At 61.4% G+C, this 24,728-nt stretch overlaps 1 protein-coding gene across 6 annotated transcripts in view; it reads right to left on the minus strand.

Moving 5' to 3' along the window:
• Positions 1-24,372, minus strand: part of OSBPL5 (oxysterol binding protein like 5) — a 66,006-nt gene extending 41,634 nt beyond the window's left edge. The window contains exon 1 of one of the 6 annotated variants that reach the window (XM_055415266.2): positions 24,262-24,372. The gene's annotated coding sequence lies outside the window, so the exon portion shown is untranslated. Of the gene's footprint in view, positions 1-15,907; positions 16,501-22,753; positions 23,650-24,261 lie in introns of those variants that run through there. The other 5 variants (XM_055415268.2, XM_088832384.1, XM_088832387.1 and 2 more) reach the window with 5 other exon arrangements.
• Between the last annotated feature and the right edge of the window lie 356 nt (positions 24,373-24,728).

Raw genomic sequence — 24,728 nt, forward strand, 5'->3', positions numbered from 1 at the left:
CACACTACAGAAGCCACTTTTTGCCTTTAAGAATGTGAGAGTGCCGAAGAATTGATGCTTTTGACCTGTGGTGCTGGAGAAGACTCTTGAGAGTCCCTTGGACTGCAAGGAGATCCAACCAGTCCATTGTAAAGAGATCAATCCTGGGTGTTCATTGGAAGGACTGATGCTAAAGCTGAAACTCCAATACTTTGGCCACCTCATGCGACAAGTTGACCCATTGGAAAAGACTCTGATGCTGAGAAAGATTGAGGGCAAGAGGAAAAGGGGATGACACAGGATGAGATGGTTGGACAGCATCACCGATTCAATGGACATGAGTTTGAGCAAGCTCCAGGAGATGGTGAAGGACAGGGAAGCCTGGCGTGCTGCAGTCCATGGGGTCACACAGAGTTGGACACGACTGAGCGACTTAACAATGTAGAAGCCACACGTCCAAGGGCGCCCACTTAACATCCAATCCCATGGCCTCCTCTGTAACCCCCAGCTGGCTCTGGACTCCACAAAACCCCTCCCTGGCCTTGTCCGGGTTGGGGTGAAGCCTCCTTTCCCAGCTGTGCCCCCCGAATCTCTCCTCTTCAGGGGACGAGGCTCCACATCCGAGGCTGGAGCCCCCTGTCCGCCCTGGACGCAGCTGCTGGCTGTGACCTCAGCGCCTCGAGGCTGGAGGGGAGACACAGCCTCACTCGAATGACCACCTTCTGGCCCCTTGAAGAGCCCTGGTCCCACCCCTGTCGTTACAGGGGCGGCACCAGCATCCTCTGAGGCCTTCAGGTGGGCGGTCGCCCCATCACTGGGAGCCTCAAGGGACTCACTGAGCAGGAGGGCGCAGTCCATGTCATGACTGCTCCCGGCAAGGACAGACATTGCTCTGGGGACCCAAGTTCTGGAGGGCGATGTCCCTGGGTTTCCTGCTCCCCTGGGATCGGCCGGCGCCTGGTTCCTTCAGGACATTCCACACCAGGTATGGACCCCTGACACCCTCCCACCCAGCACCACGGCCCCTCACCGTGGGGTTTCCGGTAGGGCTGGAGCCCAGTCTACCTAGCCCTGGGGTGCAGGGCTCACCGAGGCTTCCAGGAGTTGGATTTTGGGGGGTTTCGCCACAACTTGAGTGCAAAAAGGGGACAGGAGGAGACCTGGCTTCTCTGGGCAAATCCCTGTGTAAATTGAAAACTCCCTCTTGCTGTCCTAATCCCCCGACAGAGGCAGCTCTTCCAGGGCGCACGCACCCCTGCATCGCCCCCTGCCCCATACCAGAGGACCCGGCAGGTGGGCAGCAGGCACCACGCCCCTCCCCCTCCTGTTGGCCTGCCACCCCCTGCAGGGGCTGGGAGGATGCTAGCTCTTGGAAGCAAGAGACACCCCAAGCTCCAGTACTCTGCCTCCCTGCCTTCTCTCCACTTTACAGATGCAGTAACTGAGGCCCTGAGGGTGAGCTGGCTTGCCCAGGACCATGCGGCCAGTTGGCACCAACCCCGACTCCCAGGTCACCCGGGGCAGGCGTGCTGGGCCCCCCTGGGGGTCACCCCACCATGGTGGAGCTGCCCTGACAGCCAGGAGAGGACCTCTGGAGAATGTTTCCGAGGCTGTGGTCTGTACGGCAGGGAATCCCACTGCCTCCTCGCCCCCAGCGTGCAAGAGCCCTGGACCCTCTGGGTGGACCGGCCACCCTTCTCGCCTCCGGTCCTGGGCTGGGGTGGCCGCTCCTGCCGCTCCTCGGCAGCCCGATCCGTGAACACCTACTGTGTGCTGTCTGTGGCCCTGGTCCTCCCACAGCCCAGCCTGCAGGTTTTAACCTAGGGAGGGCCTGTCTCCACTTCGGCGGGGAGCCCACAGGCCCTTCCTGCATGGCTCATGGTCCCTACCCAGCCTCCGGTTCAAGGGCCTTATTCACCACTGACCGCCTGGGCAGGAACGGGAGCCCTGCCTTCCAGGCCCGTTTGGGATAACCGAGGGGGCAGCCCCTGGAGACCCCTCGTCAGGCTGCAGGCCACCCAGTCACAGCTCCACCTGTCCATCCCTGTGGTTTCTGGGGAAACCGGTTCTGTCGGCCGCATGGAGAAAGAGGCCCCGCCAGTTGGGTGGGACCAGGCCAGCACTGGGCTGAAGGGCCCCCCCACAGGTCCTGCTGTGGTAGGGGCGGTCCAGGAAGCTGACCTGACATCTTGGGGGGCTGGCCCCCACTGCTACAGGCCCTCTGGTCTCACCTCCAACCCCTTCGCTCACCAGACCCTCCAATGGACCCCACTGTCTGGCCCCAAGCAAACCCCACTCGAAAGCACCCAGCTTCCTGGGGCCAACGTATCAGTGTGACATTGGCCTGAGCCACAAGACAGGGCAGGGGGCACACCAAGGGCCCCCAATGAGACCAAAAGAAAAACGAGTAAAAAATGAAAACCTACATCCACAAGCAACGTGTGCAACACACATGTCCAAGCAGCCAAAACATGGAGGCAGCCCAGACGCCCGCCAGCTGATCCACGGCCAGCCCAGCTGCGGCCCGCCCACACTATGGCGAGGTCGTGGACATGGAAAGGAATGGAGCACCGAGCCACACCATTAAGAGGAACCGCCTAGAAGGTCCGACGCAGAAGCAATGATGGATTCCATTTCTTTAAAAAAAAAAAACAACGTTTCAAGATTTCTATCAATCACAATCACTCGGGCCACTGGCCCCTCCAGCCTCTGGCCAATCTCAAGCTCCAGGGCATAGACCCACAGCCCCCCCACCAGGCCTGTGGTCTGCGGACCCGACTGGCGGCCGCCCGGGTCAAGTCCCACCACTGTGTCTTGTCCAGTGGAGGTGCTGAAAGTGTTAGTCGCTCAGCCGTGGGTGACTCTTTGCGACCCCATGGACTGTAGCCCACCAGGCTCTTCTGTCCATGGGATTCTCCAAGCAAGAATACTGGAGTGGGTAGCCATTCCCTTCTCCGGGGGATCTTCCCAACCCAGGGATCAAATCTGGGTCTCCTGCATTGCAGGGAGATTCTTTATCATCTGAGCCCCCAGTGAGGCTTGGAGAAAGGTCCTGAGACCCCTGACAACCCCACTGGGGCTGAGAAATGCCCCCCACTGAACCCAGGGGAGGAGACAGGACAGGGCATGTCCTCAGGTTCCGAGACCTAAATCTGGGTCTGTCCCTGAAACACCGGTCACACCATGAAATGACAAGTTCTAAGGCATGCAGGTGCCTCGTGAGCAGCAAGTGGCAGCTGAAAATGACAGCAACAGCGGCGGGGGATGCAGTGGCTGCCTGGGGGCCGGCTCTGGGCCAGACACGTCCCTCTGGGTGGGGGTGAGCTTTACGGATACCTGCTTGCTGGGCCGGGTCCAGACAGCCCGCTGCAGGGGGTCTACGCCTGCCTTTTGGGGACACTTCAGGGTCCCCAGCCTGCCAGTTCGTGTTCTCTGGGTGCTCATTCACCCTAAAACTCTGTCCCTCTGGTTTCAAGGGGCAGCCCCAACCCAGACCCCACGGGCAGCGCCCGTCCTGGTCTCAGGAGGGGTCAGACCCCTGGATTATCTGATGTGTGGGGGGTCGACATGCTGAGACCACAGGGCCACCCCCTCCAGGCTGTCCTTTCCAACAGGGGCAGGCAGTTTGACAATCCCCCTCCCCCAGGCAGTGAAGGTCAGTGGGAGGAGACAGAGGCCTGGTGGCTTCACCCAGCAGCTGACCCAGAAGGGCCTTCCTCCTTCTGCAGGCTGGGGGCCACAGCAGCCAGGGTCCCGTGTCCCCCGCTGACTGTAGAGGTGGCTGGTGACAGTGGTGGCTGCACCGGATTCTGAGGCTTTTGGGGGAGAACTGACAAGTTTCCTCTAAAAGGGCCTGTATCAGAATCCTGGGGCAGCTGCAACAGAGGACCTCATGTGGGCAGTTTAAACACAGAAACGGATTCTCTCCCAGGGTCTGAAATCAAGGTGTGGGCAGGGCTACATCCTCGGAGGCGTCTTCCTGTAGCTTCTGGCATCCAGGGCCCCAGGTGCCCCAGGACTTTCGGAAACTTCCCTCCAGTCTCTGCCTCCCCTGCGTGTCTCACACCTCCCTTGCCTTCCCCTTTCCTCCTAAATCACTGGACTCAAGGCTCCACCACATAGTCTGGGATGACCTTGGCCAAGACCCTGCAGTGAACTACACCTGTGAATTCCTAATTCCAAGGAAGCTCACGTTCACAGGTTCGGGGTTTAGGACTCAGACCCCAAAAGCGGGGCCACCATCCAACTCACTGCAGGAGTTTCTGGGGGACCCAGCCCAGCAGAGACCCAGGGTGGGGTGAGGAGGACTGCCCCCCTCGCCTGGCCTGCAGGAGCCCCGGCGGCCTCCTCCCTCTGCTCACACCCGGGCAGGCCCTTCCTGCTCACCCGGGTCAGGCCAGCACCCACCAGAACCTCCCCCTGTCCCCCATCAACCTCAGCATGGCCACCTGTACCCCGTCAGCCCTTTGATTAACCTCCTAGGGCTCCATCCCCAGAACCCTCCCCCTCCACATGGCTGCTGCTGCTGCTAAGTCACTTCAGTCGTGTCCGACTCTGTGTGACCCCGTAGACGGAAGCCCACCAGGCTCCCCCATCCCTGGGATTCTCCAGGCAAGAACACTGGAGTGGGTTGCCATTTCCTTCTCCAATGTGTGAAAGTGAAAAGTGAAAGTGAAGTCGCTCAGTCGTGTCCGACCCTTAGCAACCCCATGGACTGCAGCCCACCAGGCTCCTCCATCCATGGGATTTTCCAGGCAAGAGTACTGGAGTGGCTTGCCATTGCCCCCAACCTCTAGCTCGCAATCCCCTGGGAGGTGTCAGCTTTTCCACTGGGCCAATGGCCCCAGCCCTGGGTCCCAAACGTCAGGCAGCCTCACATGTCCCTGCCTCTGGCCTCCCGGATCCCGGGCCGGCACTGGATGCCCCCTCTTTCCATTCCCCTCCAGACCTGGCGCTGGCCAAGCATGAAGCTCGGTGTCATCCCCCCAACTATACACACTCACTAAAGCTTTCAGCGAGCCAGCCCTGCCCCCAAGCCCAGCACTGGCTGGGGACCCTGAGGCTGGGAGGGGCCGTGTCCCCGGAGCCTGCACATCCCAGGGCCGTGTTCTTGGGGGCCGGAGATTCACAGATGAGATACATGGGAGATATCACACCCTCGAGTTCCTCCCCAACCCTGACCCAGCAAGAACTGAAGGGCATTTTACAGGTGGGTCAGGCTTCCCTTGTAGCTTAGTCGATAAAGAATCTGCTTGTAATGCAGGAGACCTGGGTCCGGTCCCTGGGTTGGGAAGATTCCCCTGGAGAAGGGAATGGCAACCCACTCCAGTATCCCTGCCTGGAAAATCTCAGGGACAGAGGAGCCTGGTGGGCTGCAGTCCACGGAGTTGCAAAGAGTTGGGCACGGCTGAGCGACTGACACTCACTTATTTACAGGTGGGTCAGGCAGGGAGGGGGCCCGAGGCTGACCCAGAACCCAGGCTGGACGGAACCTGGGCCTGTGGGCCTTCTGGGACGAGGGGAAAGTGGCAGCACCCAGAGGTGCCCCTGGACGATTCAGGTGGGCTGAGGGCTGTCCGGGCGTCCCAGCTGGAGCGCAGTGGAGGGGACCTCCCACCCAGGAGCCTCGGCCCCAGGCGCCCAGAGCGCCGGACGGTCGTTTTTAGTTGATGCTCATGTCAGGGAGACCCCACGACGGTCATCTGGAGCTTGCGGAGGGCGGGGGATGAGCGATGCACTCTGTAGAAGGGCAGAGAGGGGGTCTCTAAAGACCTCGGGGCCACTGGGAGGGAGGGGGAGAGGATGAACATGAGACTCCAGCCCGAGAGGGCACTAGGCTGCAGCAACAGGCACAGCTCTGGACCCGGGGATGGGTGCCTGGCTGGTTCCGACCGCCCGCCTGTTTCAGGCTGGGTCGCTTGTCTTCCATAGAACCTCTGAGCCGCCGGTGTGTGGCGATGGGAAGCAGGTAGGTCTCCCCTGGGGAGAGGGGTGATCCTGGGCCTGCGAGAGGGTGGCGTTGGCCTCCGCAGGGCCTGGCCCAGAGCAGCAGGGACCCTGAGAGGATCGGGGCATAGGGCCTATTTACCGAGGGGGCCCGGTGCCTCTACCGCTCATGTGACCCTGCCTGCTCCTCCCTGCCCTGTGGGGGGTGGGGGGAGTTGAGACACGGCTCGGCTGAGCTCAGAGAGGTCCCAGTGCTCAGGAGGCCCCTCAAAGCCCAGACATGAACACGGGTCCTTCTCCTCCAGGGGGCAAGGGCATGCACAGGGCACCCAAGCTGGGGAGATCAGGGGGTGGGGGTGGGTCCAGGCCCCAGCTCTGCCTCTGGGGTCCTGCCCAAGCTTTATTTTCCAGAAGCAAGACCAGGGAGATGGATCCGAGGGCTCAGCCCTCCCCCAGCTCCAGAGCGAGAACAGACCGCGGGTCACAGGGAAGGTGGTTTCAGTGCAGACGGTGGGTGCAAGACCAGCCTGACGGCTCACCAGGTCCCTGGGACACTGGGGTGGTGTCGTCCTGCAGCTAAGCCCCAGGCCGCCTGCCTTTCGTCTGGCCTCAGGAAATCTTCTCTAGTGGCAGATGCCTGTCTGGTCTGGCCAGGCCCTGTCTGGGGACTGGGGCTGGATGGGGTCTGCAGGGGCCCGGGTGACCCTGGTGGAAGTCTGGGGGGAGAAGACATTTGTCTGCAGCCCTTGGGATCACATACTGTGTCCCCAAATGGCTGGCAGAGCCTCTGACTCTGCTGGTCAACCTGACTTGACCTTGAGCATCCAGGCAGGGCCTGGCCCAGGGTGACAGACCATGGCCTGCCGGTCAGCAGGAATCACCCTTTTGTGCCCCATGGGTCAGCCCGATGGACACCCCGTGGGCACACAGCCCTGAGACAGACGGACAGAGGTAAGGAGGACAAGATGTGGCCTCTCTGGAGGGTAGTTGGGGAGCGTGACTCAAAACTGGCAAGCACATGCCCCCCTCGAGCCCACGACGTGACTTCCGGAAATTTACTACGGGCGTGAGATCCGTACAATCAACATCTGTGCCCGGAGCCATGTGGGAAGATTCACTCTGCAGGCTTGTTTTCAGGAGTGAAAACACCCATCGACAGGGAGGAGGCATGTAAACCAAGGGTGATGCAGGAGATGCTAAACACAGCCACGGAGACCACGCCATGGACACGGAGACCACGCTGCTGCCACGGAGACCATGCCACGGCCACGGCGACCACGCTGCTGACACAGAGAACACGCTGCTGACACGGAGACCACACCGCGGACACAGACACCAGGCTGTGGACACGGTGTGGAGCAGGCGGCTGTGACACGGTGACTCCAGGGCAGGGTGACATAAGCAATCAACAGCCCACTTGACCTTCTCAGTCTCGTCTGCATCCCCATGAGGAGCATGCGCCCCGTTTACTGCAGAGCACGCCCCCAGCAGAGCTGGCTCCTGCCAGAAAATAAATGAGAAGCCAGAGATGCTGGGCCTGGAGCGGGGCTCAGGGGAGACGGTCTTTGCGAGGGCAGGTGACCAAGGGTCCTAGAGGAGCATGGACTGGCCTGGGGCCCCTCCACAGGGTCCACCCGGACCCCCTCTTCAGCAGCCAACGTCCCCCAAGCTGCCCCACATGCACGTCCCCCCACCTCCAGGCTGGAGTGGACCAGAGCCTGTTCTCGAGGTGCCCACGGCTACACCAGCCCCACTGAGAGGCCGTCAGCTCCTGGTACCCCCCTCTGGCAGGTGTCTGCCCGGGGTCACTCCCCCATCCCATCCTTCACACACCTCCCTTTAAAATCTATGCTGCAGAATCTCCTCCGTTCCTGGGGGCAGGGCACCTGTGTGGGGTCCCTGACTTGTCCTTGCAGCCCCAGTGCCAGGGAGCATTTGGTGTATAGCAGGTTCTACCGATGACGTTCACTGGGTGGGAGGGGGCATCTAACCCAGAGGGATATGTATACAGCAGGCACCCAGGAACCTGACTCGGCTGACTGAGGCCGTGACCCCTTCTCCACCATTGGAGCTGCTCCGAGGGGCCAAGAAGAGACTTCAGGGGAGTGGGGGGGACACTGCAGAGGCAGAGGCTGGGGATGCACAGCCCAGAGGCCCATGCGGGGCTCCAGCAGGTGTGGAGAAAACAGCACTGGAGTCTCTCCTGGGGGTCTCTGGGGAGGGTGGACTCAACCCCTCCAGGAGCTCCGCAAGGTCATGGGGGTGTCCGGGGTGAGACCTTCCAGAACCTTCCCCGCTGCCTCCTGCTCTCCAGGGCCGAGTGTGGACGGCCAGGGGACCTTGTCCCAGGAGCACCGCCCAGAGAGCCGGACTCCCCCCGCAAACACGGGCTCTGAGGGCAGCTACAAAGGCCGGCAATGAAAGCAGGAGGAAGGGGGGTGCCAGGCAAGAGGTGAGGACGAAGGTCTATTTTAAACCCAAGCTCAGGGGGACGAGAGGCAGCCACGCTGGGGGCGGCGGTGGGGACCGCGGGCGGCGCGGGAGCCGCGGTTACACCGACCTCTCTGCTTTCCATGCTGCCGAGTCAGAAGGGACGGCTGTAAAGCTCACGCGGGAAGGCTGCAGGGGAGAAGTCATGAAATCCTTGAGGCAAGAGAAGAAATACACGCAACGTTACAGCCCCATCCTCCCCCGCAAGCTCATCCCCACAGTTTAAAAGGCTGAAAACAAGCCAGGTGCCTCTGAGGACACCGAACGGATGACACGGGTGGATCGGAGGCCACACGCCCCGAGACAAGGATGGTCAGAGACACAAGAGGTGCAGGTCCAGCGTCAGCGGCGACACGAGAGGGAAGAGGAGCCGGGGGCGTCGCCTGGGGTCCCCAGTGTCTGCCTTCGGTGGCGTCCCGAAGGCATGGACCCCCAGGGCTTGGGGGGGCCTGGCCCACTGCAGAGCGGCCTGGGGCCTCCAGCCCCATCCCAAACCTTTGGGAGGCTCTGGCCTGATGACCTGGCTCTTCCAGGGGTCCAAGATGTGCCCCCTGATTTGCAACGGCTCCCCAAGGTCAACCACACCGCACCAGACGCCCCGAGCTGGGAAGCTGGCAGAGACTGGGAGTCGGGGTCCGGGTGCTGCCCTCGGCTCCCCGAGGCCTGGGCTGGGGGCGGTCACCCCTAGGAGATCAGTGATCCAGCATGTCTATGGCCGGGTGGCCTGGAGAGGGCCATGTCGTGAACTGGGGTAGGGGGTGCCGGCCGCCAGCCCCCCGCCGCCGTGATCACCCCCAGAACTCCACTGGGCTGCTGCATGGCCAGTCACCCGCTCGGAGCCCTGGCAGCCCACGGGGACGCTTCACGGCTGAACAGCACACATGTGCCCGCTTTTGCTGGGTGCCCACAGCAGCCTCTCGCGGGCTCCGGGGTTTACAACCTCTGGGGCCTCCCAGGAGGCGGTCACACCACTGAGACGCGAAGCCAGGCGCTGCCTGGAGGTGACACCGGTGGGTCGGTGGCCTGAGCCCTCAGCCCCTGTGCACACACACGCCCCCTCCAGGGTGAAAGCCACCCCTTACTCCCTTCCTTCCTCTTTGGTCGTCAGAACAATCCAGCTCTCGGTGACGTGGTGACGGGCAGTCACTGCCCTGGCCAAGCACTGGGCAGCTTGGGGCACCACCAGCCTGGACACTGGGCACTGCCGAGTGTGCCCCGAGTGCCAGGGGCTGGCACACGATGGTGCAAGGTCCTTACCTCCGTTCCCACCCTGACTGCTCACCACACACACACACACACACAAGCAAATCAGGGATGAAGCAGTTCGCCTGTTAGTGTCACCCTGGCCTTGGGGTGCCAGCGCCCCGGGTCTGAGCAGAAAGGCCTGCGGGACTAGAGGCGGGGCGCTCTGGGCAGCTGTAAGTCACCCTCAGGAACCAAAGTCCCGGGGCTCCAGGGAGGGGCTGGCACTTTCCCTTTCTGAGACAGCTCTTTTGAAAGAGTGCTGTTCGGTTCCCAGGTAAACACAGGTGATGCAAGTGCAGCTGTTCTCCCCGGATTCACTCCCCAGGCCGGGGACCCACTGAGAGCCTGGCAGGCCAGGCAGGGACGAGAGGCCCTCGAGGGCGGAGCGGTGTGTGTGGAGGCGGGCACGCCTGGTGTGCCCAGGTCTCCCAGCTGAGCAGGATGCAGGACACAGGCAGCAGAGAGCCTGAAGGGGCGCACGTCAGGTCAGCGGCCAGAGGCCATGGACCACAGTGTCCCACCTGCAGACACTGGAGCCAGCAGCCTGTGCCCAGCGAGCATGGGTGCTGTGAGAGTTCATGGGACGCTCGTTGGCCTGGGGAAGCCGGACACGCCCCCTCCCTGGTGGGGATGTACACCGGTGGTAGGCCCGGCGCTCATCCGGACACCTGAGGGGTCTGTGCCTCTCTGGAGGCTCCGGTGATCTCGTCTGTATAATAAAGCAGCCCCCTAACCCCACCTCCAGGACTGCTGGGAGGACAACATGGCCGCATCTGGGATGTCACCCCGTGTCCCCAGAACGCTACCCCTTTCCCACCCAGCGTCAGCCCGAGCCCGGCTCCTATCCATTGCTTCCCCAGGAGTCTCCGCAAGCTCCCAGCCCCTGCCCACCGTGGCCACCCTCTCCTGGGTGCAGTGGGCTGGAGGATGGCACCCCGGAAAAGATACGTGGACATCCTGACCTCAGGGGCTGCAGAGGCAACCTCTTTAGGAAATAGGGTTTCTATAGACGTGACCGAGCAAAGATGAGGCGCTCCTGGAGCTGGGGCCCTGGTCCAACGGCCGTGTCCTTATAAGAGGAGAACGGGACACAGAGACCCAGGAGGAGGCAGGTGCCCGCAAAGGCAGAGGCTGGAGGGGGACGGCCACAAGCCCGGGGACACCCGGGGCTCCCAGCGGCGGGGAGACGTAGGACGAGCCCTCCTTCGGAGCCTTGGGAAGGAGCCTGTCCTGTCAGGACCTGGATCTGGGCCCTCTGAGCCTGGGGGTCCATTTTGGTTGCTGTAAGCCACCAGCTTTCAGTCCTTGGTCAGGGCCACCCCAGGCTCTCACACTGGGAGCTCAAGGCTGGCCTGAACCGAAGGTGAGTGTGGACGCCCCAGGAAGTGGCTGAGACACCCTATGCCCCAGGCCCTCTGCTGAGATGGCAGGAACGGGACCTCTCCAGGCAGCAGAGCGCAGGGACCTCAGACGGAGCTGACCCGGGCGCCTCTCCCCTGTCCCCACCTGGGATACATCCACACCGGCCCTGCCTTGTCTGCTCCCACGAGAAGTGGGGCTGAAGGCGAGCACACCACTCTAGCCCAAACCGAGTGCTTCCTGGAGAACGGGCTGCTGTCGCTGGGGAGGGTCTCCAGGCGACACAGGGATGCTGCGCTGGGGTCACCTCCCAGGCTCTGAGCAGGAGGCTCTCCATCCCACCCCACCCACTCCTAGGGAAGAGCCAGTGTTCAGAAGCCCCTGGAATCGGCCGTTGAAGCCCCCTCTGCCTCACAAGCCAGACCTGAAAGAGCACATCACACTTTCCTAAGACGTGGGCAGACGCTGGATGCAGCCGGTGACGCGGGGAGGTGAGTCATCACGGGTCTCAGTGGGAAAGCCTTCTCTCTCCAGTTCACTTCCCAGCCTCCTGACGGTGTCCAGGGAGAGAAGTCCGGGTCTTTATGCAGATCCGTCTCCACGAATCTCCCCACTGAACAGAAGCAGGGCAGCCTCGGGCGCAAAGCTGCAGCAGACAAAACGGGGCAGTGCGACCCAAGGTACAATTTGGTGTTTTGAGCTCACTGTGTTTTTAGATTACCTGCTATTCATTACGGGTGAGGGTGATTCTCTAATTCCAGCAACAATTTAAAGTTTCTCATAGATGCACATTTACTAAAGTAAAAATAAATTAGTGGGCTTAACCATGTTCTAAAAACACAGTGCAAATAGATGGGGGAAAAGTGGAAACGTTGACAGATTCTATTTTCTTGGGCTCCAAAATTACTGCGGATGGTGACTGCAGCCACAAAATTAAAAGATGCTTGCTCCTTGGAAGGAAAGCTATGACAAACCTAGACAGAGCATTAAAAATCAAAGACATCATTTTGCCAACAAAAGTCTGTATAGTCTGTATAGGCTATGGTTCTTTTCAGTAGTCATGTGAGACTTGGACCGTAAGGAAGGCTGGGCGCCAAAGAATTGATGTTTTCAAATTGTGGGGCTGGAGAAGACTCTTGAGAGCCCTAAGGACAGCAAGGAGATGAAACCAGTCAACCCTAAAGGAAATCAACTCTGAATATTTATTGGAAGGACTGATGCTGAAGCTCCAATACTTTGACCACCTGATGAGATGATTCATTGGAAAAGACCCTGATGTTGGGAAAGATTGAAGGCAGGAGGAGAAGGGGGCGACAGAGGATGGGATGGTTGGATGGCATCGCTGACTCAATGGACGTGAGTTTGAGCAAACTCCGGGAGATGGTGGAGGACAGGGAGGCCTGGCGGGCTGCAGTCCGTGGGGTTGCAAAGAGTCAGACACGACTGAGCGACTAAATAACAACAATGATCCAAGTCTCCAGGAAAAGGGTTCAATTATTTCTCATTTATACCTAAGGCCGCAAGGCACTGTGTGCAAAGCATTTTAGAAAGATTTTCTCTGAACCTGGGAAGGCTTTTAAAGGTCTGGTGCTGAGCGGGGTGAGCTGCTCTGGCTGGGGAAAGGCCCCCACGGCCTGAAGGAGTAGGTCCCTGGGGGGCACAGTTTCTGCAGGCTTATTCCTGCCTGGCAGGCCGACTGGGGCCCGGCCAGAGGTGGGATCCTCCGGACTGGACTGGGAAGTAATGAAAGGCCACATCGGGCAGAACAGGCTCGCCAGAGATAAACAGCATGTTCTTTATGCTTTCAAGATTTAAAAATAAACTGGAAAACGACACAGTTTAAAAATAATGAACAGGCGGGAGGACAGTCATTTGCCTGTGTGTCTTCCTCCCAGCATTTGTTAAACTGCAGTTTAAAAAACAGTCTGCAGCTCTGCTGGACGGCAGGGACACGAGCTGGTGGGAACACGAGGTGTGGGGGGCGGAGGCGGCCCACGTGGGAGAAGCCCCTCAAGGACCCACTCGGCGCAGAAGAAGCCTCTTTTCCCTCTGCTGCACTGGGAGTTCTCGGTAGGAAGCCCATAAGGGCAGACCTACTAGGTGCACCCGGGGCCACTCCCTGAAACAGCGTCTGCTACTCCCAGCTAAGGGTCTGCTCCCTCCTGGGCTCCGGGTGGAGGTCTCCATGGGCCCCCTTTGCATCCTCCAGGAGCCCATCAGGTCTTGTAACAGGGAGGAGCAGGGGACCCCCGGGGAGGACCTCTGCCAGCATGGTAGGGAGCACGCGTCCCTCAGGACTCTGCACACGGCCACGGGCACAGAAAGGTCTGCAAGCGTCGGGACAAACGACCCGGTGGCTCAGCGTCCGCTTGACCATTCAGCCCACCGGAAAGGCCACGTTTGGTTCCACACGGAGGGTGTCTGCTGGACTGGACAGCAGGCAGTGGGGAGGGGAAGCCCAGATGCTGAGGCTGGCGGGGGTTGCTGACCGGCAGGTGGGAAGGCAGGGAGCAGCAGGACCTGGTGGCTGCAGGCATGCTGACCCCACAGATGCCCACGACTTGCCTCATCGGACTCCTGCCCACAGGTGGGGCTCAGACCCAGGTAAGCGTGACTGGGTATCTATGCGAGAACCTCGTATGAGGTGGGCCTCTGGCACAGCCCAGGCACTGGAAATGCTGGCCAAGGGCGCCCAGGCGGAATCAAGACTGTCAGGATCCAAGGGAGTGAAGTCCGAAAACACTTCCAGACATTTATGGGTAGCAGAGGCTCTGATAACTGCAAAAAATCTTACTCCCTACAAACATTTGGGCCTCACAGGAAATAAAAATAGAAACCCACCCCAGGAACCCACTGATGAGTCCTCCCCCTGTGCTGGGGGCCCAGGGTCATGGTCATGGCTGAACTGCATCCCCCAAAGCCCTGTGTTGGGGTCCTGACCCCCAGGACCTCAGAATATGTGGCTGTATTTGGAGACGGGATCTTCAAAAGGGTGGTTAGGGTAAAATGAGGTCACTAAGGTGGGGTCCTAATCCCCCAGGACTGGGGTCCTTATAGGAAGAGGAGGTCGGGACACAGACCCACTCAGAGGGACGACCCTGTGAGGACACAGCCATCTGCACACCCAGGGGGAGGCCTCAGGAGGACCAGCCCTGCCTGCCGCTGGGTCTGGGATCCCAGCCTCCAGGCCTGGAGACGATGAGCGTCTGTAGTGTCCGTTACAGCAGCCAGAGCTGACTAATACCCCAACACGAGCAGACTTCCCCGAGACGGATGGATCAGCACCCTGGCCACACCTGGGGAGTGCAGGAGAGGAGGTTTCTCTCCCAGGGCAGACGCCCAGCACAGGGGCCCGAGTCCAGCCTGGGCCACTTCCCAGCTAGCGGCCGTGGCCCCAGCTCCCAGAGGACTGGGGTCCCAGCATCACCAATGGTGCTCTGCACGCAGGCCCCAGGAGACCAGACAACTGGGCAACCTGCTTCCATGGAACAGCCGCGTGGAAATACCGTGGTCTGGGTCTTGGCCGCCACCTGGGTCCCAGGTTTGGCGTGGGGGGTGTGTCTCAGCCTGGGCCCCTCCCCGCTCTCACCAGCTCCAGGCAGAGCCTGCAGACCCTCAGCCAGACCCCACCCTCCCGGGACGCTTGCAGTCACTGGTTCAGTCTATTTTTTCAGCTTAGCTGAGGTGTAATCAGCAAATAAAACAGCGAGATGGTTAAAGACCTGTACGTCGTGCTGATCCGATACATGTCCCAGGGAGAGAGAATTCCTCCCGTCTAGTTAATTAGCACATCCATCGGCTCACATATTGGTATTTATTTTTTTTCTTGGTGAGCACAGTTACGTTCCAGTCTCCCAGTGAATTTCAATTCTACAGCAGTGCTGTCAACTACAGCCATCACCTTACATGTAGTTCTTGCTTTTAATTAACAGAATGTGCTGGTCACCGAGCGACCCCTTGGGGAACCCTGGCCAACATCTGTGTGTGCACTTGGGAGCCGAAGTTTAGCCTGCAGCTCATGCAGAGGGGGAAGAAAGACCTCCCTCCAGAGGGACTCAAGGCGGCAGACACTCAGGAAAGTTGAGGGCTACGCTAGGGAAGCTCATCTTGACCCCAGATAGCACAGTGAGCCGAGGACCTCACCCCACCGGGAGACACAGCCCCTGCCCGCCCACCTGAGCTGGGTCCCTGCCCCCACCCCGGTGCACGGGGCTTTGTGACTTTCCAGTGCCACCCATGGCAGGGTCCTTCTCCAGGGGAAAGGCTGGCTCCCCTCTACGTGCGCTGGGGTGTCCGAGGCAGCCACGTGGCCCCATCCAGTGGGCTGGTTATGTGCCCCCCCTGGGACCCCGAGACCTCGCCCCAGGCCGATACCCCAGAGGAGCGCCTGCCTACGTGCCCCAGGAGACCCAACGTAAGACAGGATCAGATGGAACTGACCCAAGGCCCGGAGTGGGCCTATGAAAAGTGTTAGTCCCTCAGTCCTGTCCAGCTCTTTAAGACCCCATGGACTGTGTAACCCGCCAGGCTCCTCCGTTCGTGGAACTGCCCAGGCAAGAATACTGAGTGGGTTGCTGATCCCTTCTCCAGGGGATCCTCCTGACCCCGGGATGGAACCCAGGTCTCCTGCATCGCAGATGGGTTCTTTCCGGTCTGAACCACCCGAGGCCTGAGTCCTCCCTTACTGATGGAAAGTAAAGAGCGTGAACGGGGCACAGGCACTCCAGACCACCACGGCCGAAAGAAGCTGCAAAGGCTGTGTTTTCCGGTTTTTGCAACTTCTCCATGACTCCGGAATTACGGGAAGTAAGAAGGGCGTGAAGGCAGCGTGACTGTCACGCGACCGCTGTCACACAGCCAAGGGGCCTGTGCTCGTCTCTGCACTCACCCAAACACGGCAAAGGCGCAGGAGCGGGCTCGTCAGCTCGGCACCCCGTGGGGGGACCACGGAGGCGGGCGTCCGTTCCCACGCTGGAACTCTGGGCTCCAGGCCTGAAGCAAGCGGAGCCAGAGGTCAGGACCTCGATGAGGCAGGGTCGGTCTTATTCTTTCATGTGGCTTCTGTGTCTAAACCTTTCCCAGTCATTAATCATTAATCAGAACTGTAGTCAATGTTAAGGAACGATTCCTCCCGGCTGGCAGAGCCTCAGGCAGCGCGGGCCGGGCAGCTGTGCCATCTGGGGGGCCGGCTGAGTGCTTCAGACACGTCCTTCTCTTGTCTCTGAGGCCAGTGCTGCCATGCCCTTTTCACAGATGGGAAAACTGAGGCCTGGAGCTTAAAGGACTCGCCCAGGGCCCCCTGGCTAGTGGCATGTCCGAGCTGGGGGGACTCTCACCTGGTTCTTGGACCACTGAGTCCACGATGCAACCACCGCGCAGCTCAGCATCCATGTGGTCGAACGGGAGGCTTCAGAGCCCCCAAGGCAAGTCGGAAGCCCCCTCTCCAGGGGGCTCACAGTAGACTCAGGGCATCTGGGTTAATGAGCTCCCATGTCCTGCCTGCCACCGCCTAAAACAAAACACCCAAACCAAACAAACAAGAGCAGCCGTTCACTGACCCGTCAGGAAACAAGTGACAGTTTCCCAGCAAGCGGGCGGAGGCGAGGGCCTGTCCTAGGGTTCTGGCCCGGAGACCAGCCCCAGCCCCAGAGGAGAAGGGACGGTCTGGACAAAGAGGTGGTGTGTCCACAACGGAACGCGGCTCAGACACGAGAGAAGACGAACGCCTGCCATTCGAGGCAACACAGACGGATACCCGGACATTAGGCCGCGGAGTATGCAGAGCTCAAAATGCAACATACACATCCTATACACACACGAAACCGACATCCTGTTGCAAACCAGCGTCACCTCAGTTTAAAAATATTTATTAAATGTCACATAGTGTGTGCTAAGTCGCTTCAGTCATTTCCGACTCTGTGTGACCCCGTGGACTGCAGCCCGCTAGGCTCCTCTGTCCATGGGATTCTCCAGGCAAGAATCCTGGAGTGGGCTGCCATGCTCTCCTCCAGGGGATCTTCCTGATCCAGGGATCAAACCCACGTCTCATGACTCCTGCACTGGCAGACGCTGCCAGGCCAGCGGGAAGGGCCCTCCAGGCAGGGGGTCAGCACCTGCTAAGGCACAGAGGTGCCGATCACATCAGAGTGAGTGCCCAGCCACCTGGGAGAGCAGGGCGGGGCTGAGGGTGAGGGTTGCTCCAGGCTGAGAGGGGACCAGCCCAGTGCAGGCGGCTGGAAGTTTCTCCTGCAGGACAGGCCTCCACGGCTGCTGGTGGGGGAGACGCCCAGTCCAGGGCGGTGTGTGTGGCGGGGGAACGCCTTCCCCTCTCCCCGGGGGGCCTCCAGAGCTCGCCTACCAACCAGTAAGGATGACCCACGCTGGCCACTGAAATGAACAAGCAACTGGGCCCCGTTCCTGAATGTCCTCACCCTCCGGGCCACCCAGTGGGGCTGAATTCTGACGTTTCTGGGTCAAGGCGTCCCCTTCTGGCAACCCCAAACTCTCCCAGCCTCTCAGGACCAAGGGCTGGGCCTCTTCCCATCCCCCTCTTTTTTTAAAAACTTGATAGTATACTTATTAGAATAAATAGATTCGTTAGACATCTAGCTTAAAATGGTAAAAGCATTTTCGTACAGTTTTTAGGCACGATACATATGTTGTTTACAATAGCATCAGTACTTGGATTTGGGTGGGGAAAGATAAAACTCATTCAGGACTTCTCCGGTGGCTCAGATGGTAAAGCGTCTGCCTACAACGCGGGTCACCCTTCAGTCGGACTGAAGCGGGCAGGGGGCTGAGTTCCAGAGGCAGCGCGGAGACCTCAGAGCAGGGCCCCAAATGGAAGCAGTGTGGGTGGGCTGGAGCGGGTCGGGGCTCTTCAGAGTGGGCTGCTGGCTTTGCTCCAGAAGTGGGTGAAGGACGCAGGAGGGCACCAGGCCCCCCAAAGAGCTCACAGGGGGCGGCCCTCACGGGCGAATGGCAAAGCCCCCTCCTGTCCTGCCCCAGGACTGCAGGTGGCAGCAGGCATCCGCTTCAGTGACACCAAGCCCTGGGTGAACCCGAGGGGGTCGGGGAGAGATTTCCAACCCCAAGTCTTGTGGCATTCACACTTTTTAAAATGAGTGGACACTTTCTTCCACGTAAAACCTACTGGAAGCTTCAGCTATAAAGCAGTGGGAAGGGCAGGTGCTGGGGACCCAAGCCCTCTAGAGACGGGCCTCCGGACGCCCCCTCTCTCCAAGTTCCTGCCCCAGGACTCCCCGTCTAGGCGGGCAGGAATGTGGGCCACAGGATGGCAAAGATCTGGGGGCCTTAAGGGAGACCTACGGATGGGGCTTCCCTGGTGGCTCAGACAGTAGAGAATCTGCCTGCAAGCTGGGAGACCTGGGTTTGGTCCCTGGGTGAGGAAGATCCCCTGGAGAAGCAAATGGCCACCCACTCAAGTATTCTTGTCTGGTAAATGCCACGGACAGAGAAGCCTGGCGGGTTACAGTCCATGGGGGTCAAACACGGCTGAGCGACTGATACTTTCACAGATGGGTAAACTGAAGCCTGGTGAGGACAAGTGGTGATCTCGCCATTTTGGGGGTGGTAGTTTCCTGGTCCCTTTAGTGGGAGCTGGATGGACCCTGTGAGCCCTAGGCCCTCAGGCCCCGCTTTGCTTGGGGAGGGGAGACGGAGGCCTCAGGTGAGTGTCTGCACTCACTCAGGACATCAGGACGAAGGCCACTTCTGTGGGTCAGTTTGCACTCAGGAGACGCTAAAGGCCATCTAGGTGCAGGGGGCTGGAGCTCTCTATCTGGGGGCGGGGTCATCTCCCCACCTGCGCTCACCTTTCGGCTTTAAAGTGAAGCCTCAGCTCCCCCTGCCCTCCCCAGACCCCCAGGCCCTGCTGTGTGCCTGGCCAGCGTCACCAACACGTGGCCGATGGGTCACCCACCTCCTGACTTTTCTTGGGACTGCGGAGGACCCGGGTTACACACGGGGAAATGGAGCTTTGGAGAGTAAAGAAACTGCTGGCCCCAGAGCCTGGGCTAGGAATCCCCAAGCCTCTTCCTTGGCTCAGCCCCCAAATCCACCGTGATGCCTGGCGCCATCCTCCCCAGGCCCACCTCCAACCCCAGGCCTGCACCAGGGCCCTGGGGGCCAGCCAGCTCAGCCCAGGTCGGGCCGGCAGACGGCTAGTGGGGATCCAAACTCCCCTCAGGGCAGGGTTATGCGGGAGGGTCTGTCCTGTCCCTCTGGGAGGCTGAGCGCTGACCCAGAGAGGGCCTCGGCCGGGGCACTGAGGATGTAGACATGGCGGCATCCCGAGCGGGCAGGGGCTCGTCCGTGGCCACGTCTGGCCACACTCTCAGAGTCCTGCCCCAGATGCCACACTGGCCTTAGGTGCCCCCTGGGAGGCGGGCGGGGTGGGGGAAGGGGGACCCCTCCCACTCCCTGTCCTCAGGGTTGGGGTGATGAGCCCCACAAGCTCCGGGTCCACGGGAGGACGAGCAAGGGCCCTGGACCTCTGGGGGTCCCCCCGAGGGTGAGTGAGGACTGATTGTGAAGCCCGCCCCACACCCAGTCCAGCAGCAAAGCATTGAGCAAACTGTCAATAAATAACAACGGAGGCCTGTCGCTGGGCTCTCTGACCTGGAAGGTTCCGCGCTCAAGTCTGCAGACCTCAGAGGCCGGTCCCTCCCCATCCCCGCCCCGCCCCCTAGGGTGACCCGAGTGGGCTGGGTGAGCGGCACCCTCCCCGACAGGCCAGGCAGGTCTTGTTCTCGCAGCTCACCCTCCGGCCCCTCCCTCTGGCCTCCTGGGGACGCAGGTCTCCCAGAAAGGGCAGGCCGGAGAGAGCCCCGAGGAGCTGCCCCTGCTGCCAGCGACAGACCCCCGGGAGACCCCGGCCCATTAACGGGCTCTGTCGTATTCACTCCAATAGGCGGGCACAGACTGCCCCAGCGCCCCACCCCTCCCCACGCCCTGCGCAGGCCTGGCCCTTTAAGCCACCTCCCCTGTGCCGTATGCACCCCAATAGGCGGGCACATCAATACCGCCGCCTGAAACCTCCCACTGCGAATGCGCCTTTACTCAAGTGGAAGCTGCTGAAAATGGGCTCGCGCTGGCTGTGACCCAGCCAGCAAGGGAAGGGACAAAGGCACCGCCCCTGCCCACTGTCGGTCAAGGACCGGAAGGCGCCCTCCCTCCATCTCCTCTGGGCCGTCACCCCTTCTGCCTTCCTGGGGACTTGCCTACTCCTGGTCCCCAATCCCGCCCTGGCCTTGGACAAGGGAAAGTGACCCCAGCTGGTCACAACGGTCAGGCTGGCCAGCGGCCTGTGGGGAGGGGGCTCCCCATAACCCCCCTCCATGTGCTCGTTAACCTGCAAAATACTCCTTCACTGGGTTATGAGTGGCACTGCCCAGCTGTGGGGCCTGGACACCCTTGCAGATGCCCCCCCCATTTCAGCCAGGGTCAGAGAAGGCCTGGGCAGCCTAGGCCCCCTTCCATTCACCCAGTAAATATCAGACATTCCCCCCAGGTCAGCTACTCTGCACACAACACTTCTAATCCAAGAACGGCAGGACCCCTCGGAAGGGGGCAGGCTGGGTCTGTCCATCCTAGAACAGAGGGCACAGGCCGGTCAGGTGTCCTGCTGGTCAATGCTGGTGAGGCCCACCGACCAGGAGGGAGACGCAGGATAGGGTGTCCCCAGGCAAAGATGATTCTACAGCTTCATATGAGAACCTACTCTGTGCCAGGCCGGGGGGCAGAGCCCCAGGGTACATCAGCACCTACTGTGTGCCAGGCCGGGGGACAGAGCCCCAGGGTACATCAGCACCTACTGTGTGCCAGGCCGGGGGGCAGAGCCCCAGGGTACATCAGCACCTACTGTGTGCCAGGCCGGGGGGCAGAGGCCCAGGGTTCATCAGCACCTACTGTGTGCCAGGCCGGGGGACAGAGCCCCAGGGTACGTCAGCACCTACTGTGTGCCAGGCCGGGGGGCAGAGCCCCAGGGTACGTCAGCACCTACTGTGTGCCAGGCCGGGGGGCAGAGCCCCAGGGAACGTCAGCACCTACTGTGTGCCAGGCCGGGGGGCAGAGCCCCAGGGTACGTCAAGGCAATGAGTGAAGAATAACCCAAGTGCCAACATGCCGCCTGCCGTGGGCCTACCCTGGCCCAGCTGCTCGCTCCGTATCCATCCACTCAACTGAACCAGTGCAGGATGGAGGTGGTTTCGGAGACGATGGATCACGGTGCTGAGAAAACGAAGCCTGGCACCTTGGAAGGGAGGAGCAGAGGCCAGTCTGGAGAGAGGAGTGGGTGGAGGGTGGACTTGAGAAGGGCGCACAGTGCAGGCCCTGAGGCTTTTGCCAAGGGCCCCGTGGGTCCCCTGGGTTGACCAACCAGGCCCGTGTCCTGTGCCATGGGGACAGTCTCTCACTGGCTTCACGACCCAGATAAACTTGGCAATTCTCTGATGGCCCTGCGCCTTTCCGGGGCCCGGCCAGGTGGTTCCAGGGCCCCTCCCAACGGTCCTGGAGGCTCCCTCTCTGAATCCCAAGGGCCTGTGATGCGGGCGCAGGGATTCCCTCCTCAGGGACTCCCAGAGGCACTTCCAGGCGGCTCCACATCTTGGGCCTGCAGCGCTTCTTACATTGACAGCCGATTCCCAGCTACCTCACTGGACAAAGAACTCGAAGCCGGAGTCCTTGGATCCCAGACCCAAGTCACATCTAAGCCCTGGCCTTCCCTGGGGCCTGAATTCAATCCTGACCACAGAGCGGGTGGTCACTCCCCTCACTGCAGACACCAGGATATGCCAACTCTACACCCACGGGCACACAGGAATCCTGGCTCGGAGCAGCTGCGATGCTGGAGGACACATAATCCAAAGTCCAAGTCCTTTGTCCTCAACCACCACCACCATTCCCTGGACGAGCTCTACCTGCTCACACAGCTCCCCAGCCACTGAAGGTGACGAGCCACCAAGGCCATCCGCAAGCCTGCACAGAGCTCATCCCCGGGGCTTTTCCCTTGACCTGCAGGCTCACGGGGCAAGTCCAGCAGCCCTCTGTTCCTCTGTGACAGCCTCGAGTAGCATGCCTGGCCCTCAGAGGGGCCATTCAACCCCTCTGTGCCCCTCAACCCTGCCCCCACCCCCTGACGGTACCCCTCTGGCTCCCCTCCACTCCTGAGAGCAGCCAGGCGGTTCTACCCGACCTGCGGACCCCTCCCTTCAAACCCAAAAGATGGGGATCCTTTTGACATGCGCCGTGTGCCCCTGAACAGCCCCCAGCCCCAGGGTTCAGGCCTCACCCATGTAACTCTTCCTAGCTACGGCTGCACACCTATCCCTCGAGTGAACGGGAAGCGGGGCGGGCACGCTTCCATCACCCTGGGTGTGCTCTCGTCCACCTGTGCATTGTGTGGGTGTGCGCGTGTGCACACACGCAATTGCGTGCACGCGCACACTCTGGCTTAAACCAGCGTCAGCAGGAAACGCGAGTCCCCCAAACACAGCTGCTGAAAGCACCCAGTAATCTTCAAACCACTGGCCTGTCACCCAGGTTTTCTCCCCTCCTCCAAGTGCAGCATGCCAGCTGACTGTCACAGTTCAGGAAGCTTCCAGGAAGACAGGTTTCAGGGGAGAAACCGACCCCGGACCTTCTGAGCCACGTAATGACCATCCTGGGTGGGGAAGGGCTGCAGCCGGCATTCTGGAAAGAGCTGGGAACAGACCTTTGGAGACTCAGCTGATCCATTAGCCCGACTCAGGCCAGCCTGACCCCCGGGCTCAGGAACGAGGGGCTTTTCTCCGGCGTCCAGGACTCAGCGCCCACACAGGTCCACGTCAGCACTGCGGCCTCCCCAGGACAGGGCCCAGGACTCCCAGCAGCTGGAGGGCCTCCGCCTGGCCATCTGCTTTATCACCATCTCTAAACACAGCTGGCAAGACAGACCAGACGGACGCACCAAGTGCCTGCCCCCCTGGCAGCTGGGCCCTGCCCCGCACGTGAGCAGGCAGACAATGGGACCGCAGACCTGGAGCCAGAGGGGAGCTGTCCAGACTGCCCCCCAACCGCAGGTGGCCCACAAAGCCTGTCAAGTTCAAGGAGTGGCGCGGCCTCACACAGCCAGGGAAGTGGGTAAAAGCCATGGGTCGACCACTCTGCCTGCCATTGTTGAGGGCAGGGCTCTGTTGCCTGGGACCCGGCCCACACAGGTCCCCACCCTGGCTGTGCCCAGACTGCGGCTGGACCTGGCCTGGGGGCGTCCCTGGGGCGGGGGGAACCACAGAGGTCAGCCTGTAAAAGACACCTTGAAGGGGCTCCGGCAGCCAGGCAGACACACACACAAATTATCTCTGGTGCAGACCAAGTAGCGAGTTGGAAAAACCTCCAAATGGTGAGAGAGCGGAAACCCAACCAGCTGCTTGGCGGAGGCCTGGCTCAGCCCACGATGAGTGGGATCCAGAAGCCCACCTCCCCATGGCAGGGCCTGTCCACACTCCCCGGGGGCCACTTGGAACCCCGATTCCAGGGTCTTCCACAGCAGACTGCCGAGCTTGGCAGGGCTGCAGGGTGGGTGGAGGGTTGGTCCAGGCAGTCCCTTGGGGTCCCAGGGGGCAGTGGCTGGCCCCCAGGGCTGCTGGCACCCCCACCCACCCCCCACTCCTGACACCCAGGCATCCTCAAGTGCAGGACCCTCACGCAGACTCGTGTCCCGGGAACAATGTCCGAGGCTCCAGGTCTTCAGGGGCTCAGTGGTCTAGAGGAGGAGGGTGAGGACAGCAAACGTCCTCCCCCGAGCTCAGGCAGCCTCACTGAGGATACAGACCAAGCCCAGAGCTGGGAGGCCAGACCCCAACCCAGACCCCAATGCAGACCCCAACCCAGACCCCAATCCAGACCCCAAGCAGAGGCAGCACGCCCCTCCCCGCACGCCCCTGCCCCTTCAAGACTCCCCGGGTGTGGGCTGAGGGGGGCACAGAAGCGGCTCCTCCAGGCAGCCTCTTTCAAGCCCCCCAGACTGGGGAGCCCGGTTACCCGCCGCGCCTCACGTTCGGCACCACCTGCCCCCCAAGCCGCCCGCGTCAGCGATCGTCCCCGCCCCACCCCGGGCTCCCCAGGGCCGGCCACCTAAGGGGGCTGCGGGGCTGCGCCCCCGTCCCCCGGGTCCGCAGACTCCGGGACGGGCACCCCCGACCCCGCAGCCCCTCCGCGCCTCCCCGCCCGCGGCGCTCCTACCGTGAGAAGCGGGGCGCGCTGGGCCGGGCCGGGCCGGGCCGGGCGCGCGGGGGCTCAGCTGGCGACGCGGCCCGGCTGCAGGAAATGCCAGAAGACTGATCCAACCGCGGGAGCGGAGGGAGGGAGCGCGGGGCGGAGGGACGGAGGGCGCGGCGGCCGCAAAACCCGGGCGGGATCGCAGCGCGGAGCCGGCGCGCCTCGGACCCCGGCCTTGCGGGGCTGCGCCCGGCTCCCCCGGCACGCTGTGGGGCTCTGCCCCTACCCCCAGCCCGCTCGCCACGGGGGGTGCGGACCCTCCTCCGGAAAAGGGGTGCTGGCTGCCTGGGGTCAGCCTCCAGGGTGAGGGGTGTGGGAGGGCCCGCCGTGGTCACAGATGCTTGCAGGCCTCCAGCCCCTCCTCCCAGCCAGGGTGTGGGGAGACCCCTCTCTTTCTGAGCGCAAGACTCTTACCAATTCTCCCCCAGGTG

The sequence above is a fragment of the Moschus berezovskii genome, chromosome 25 (genome assembly GCF_049115385.1).
Source record: "Moschus berezovskii isolate FMDL1 chromosome 25, NW_MosBer_1.0, whole genome shotgun sequence".
Taxonomy (NCBI): Eukaryota; Metazoa; Chordata; class Mammalia; order Artiodactyla; family Moschidae; genus Moschus; species Moschus berezovskii.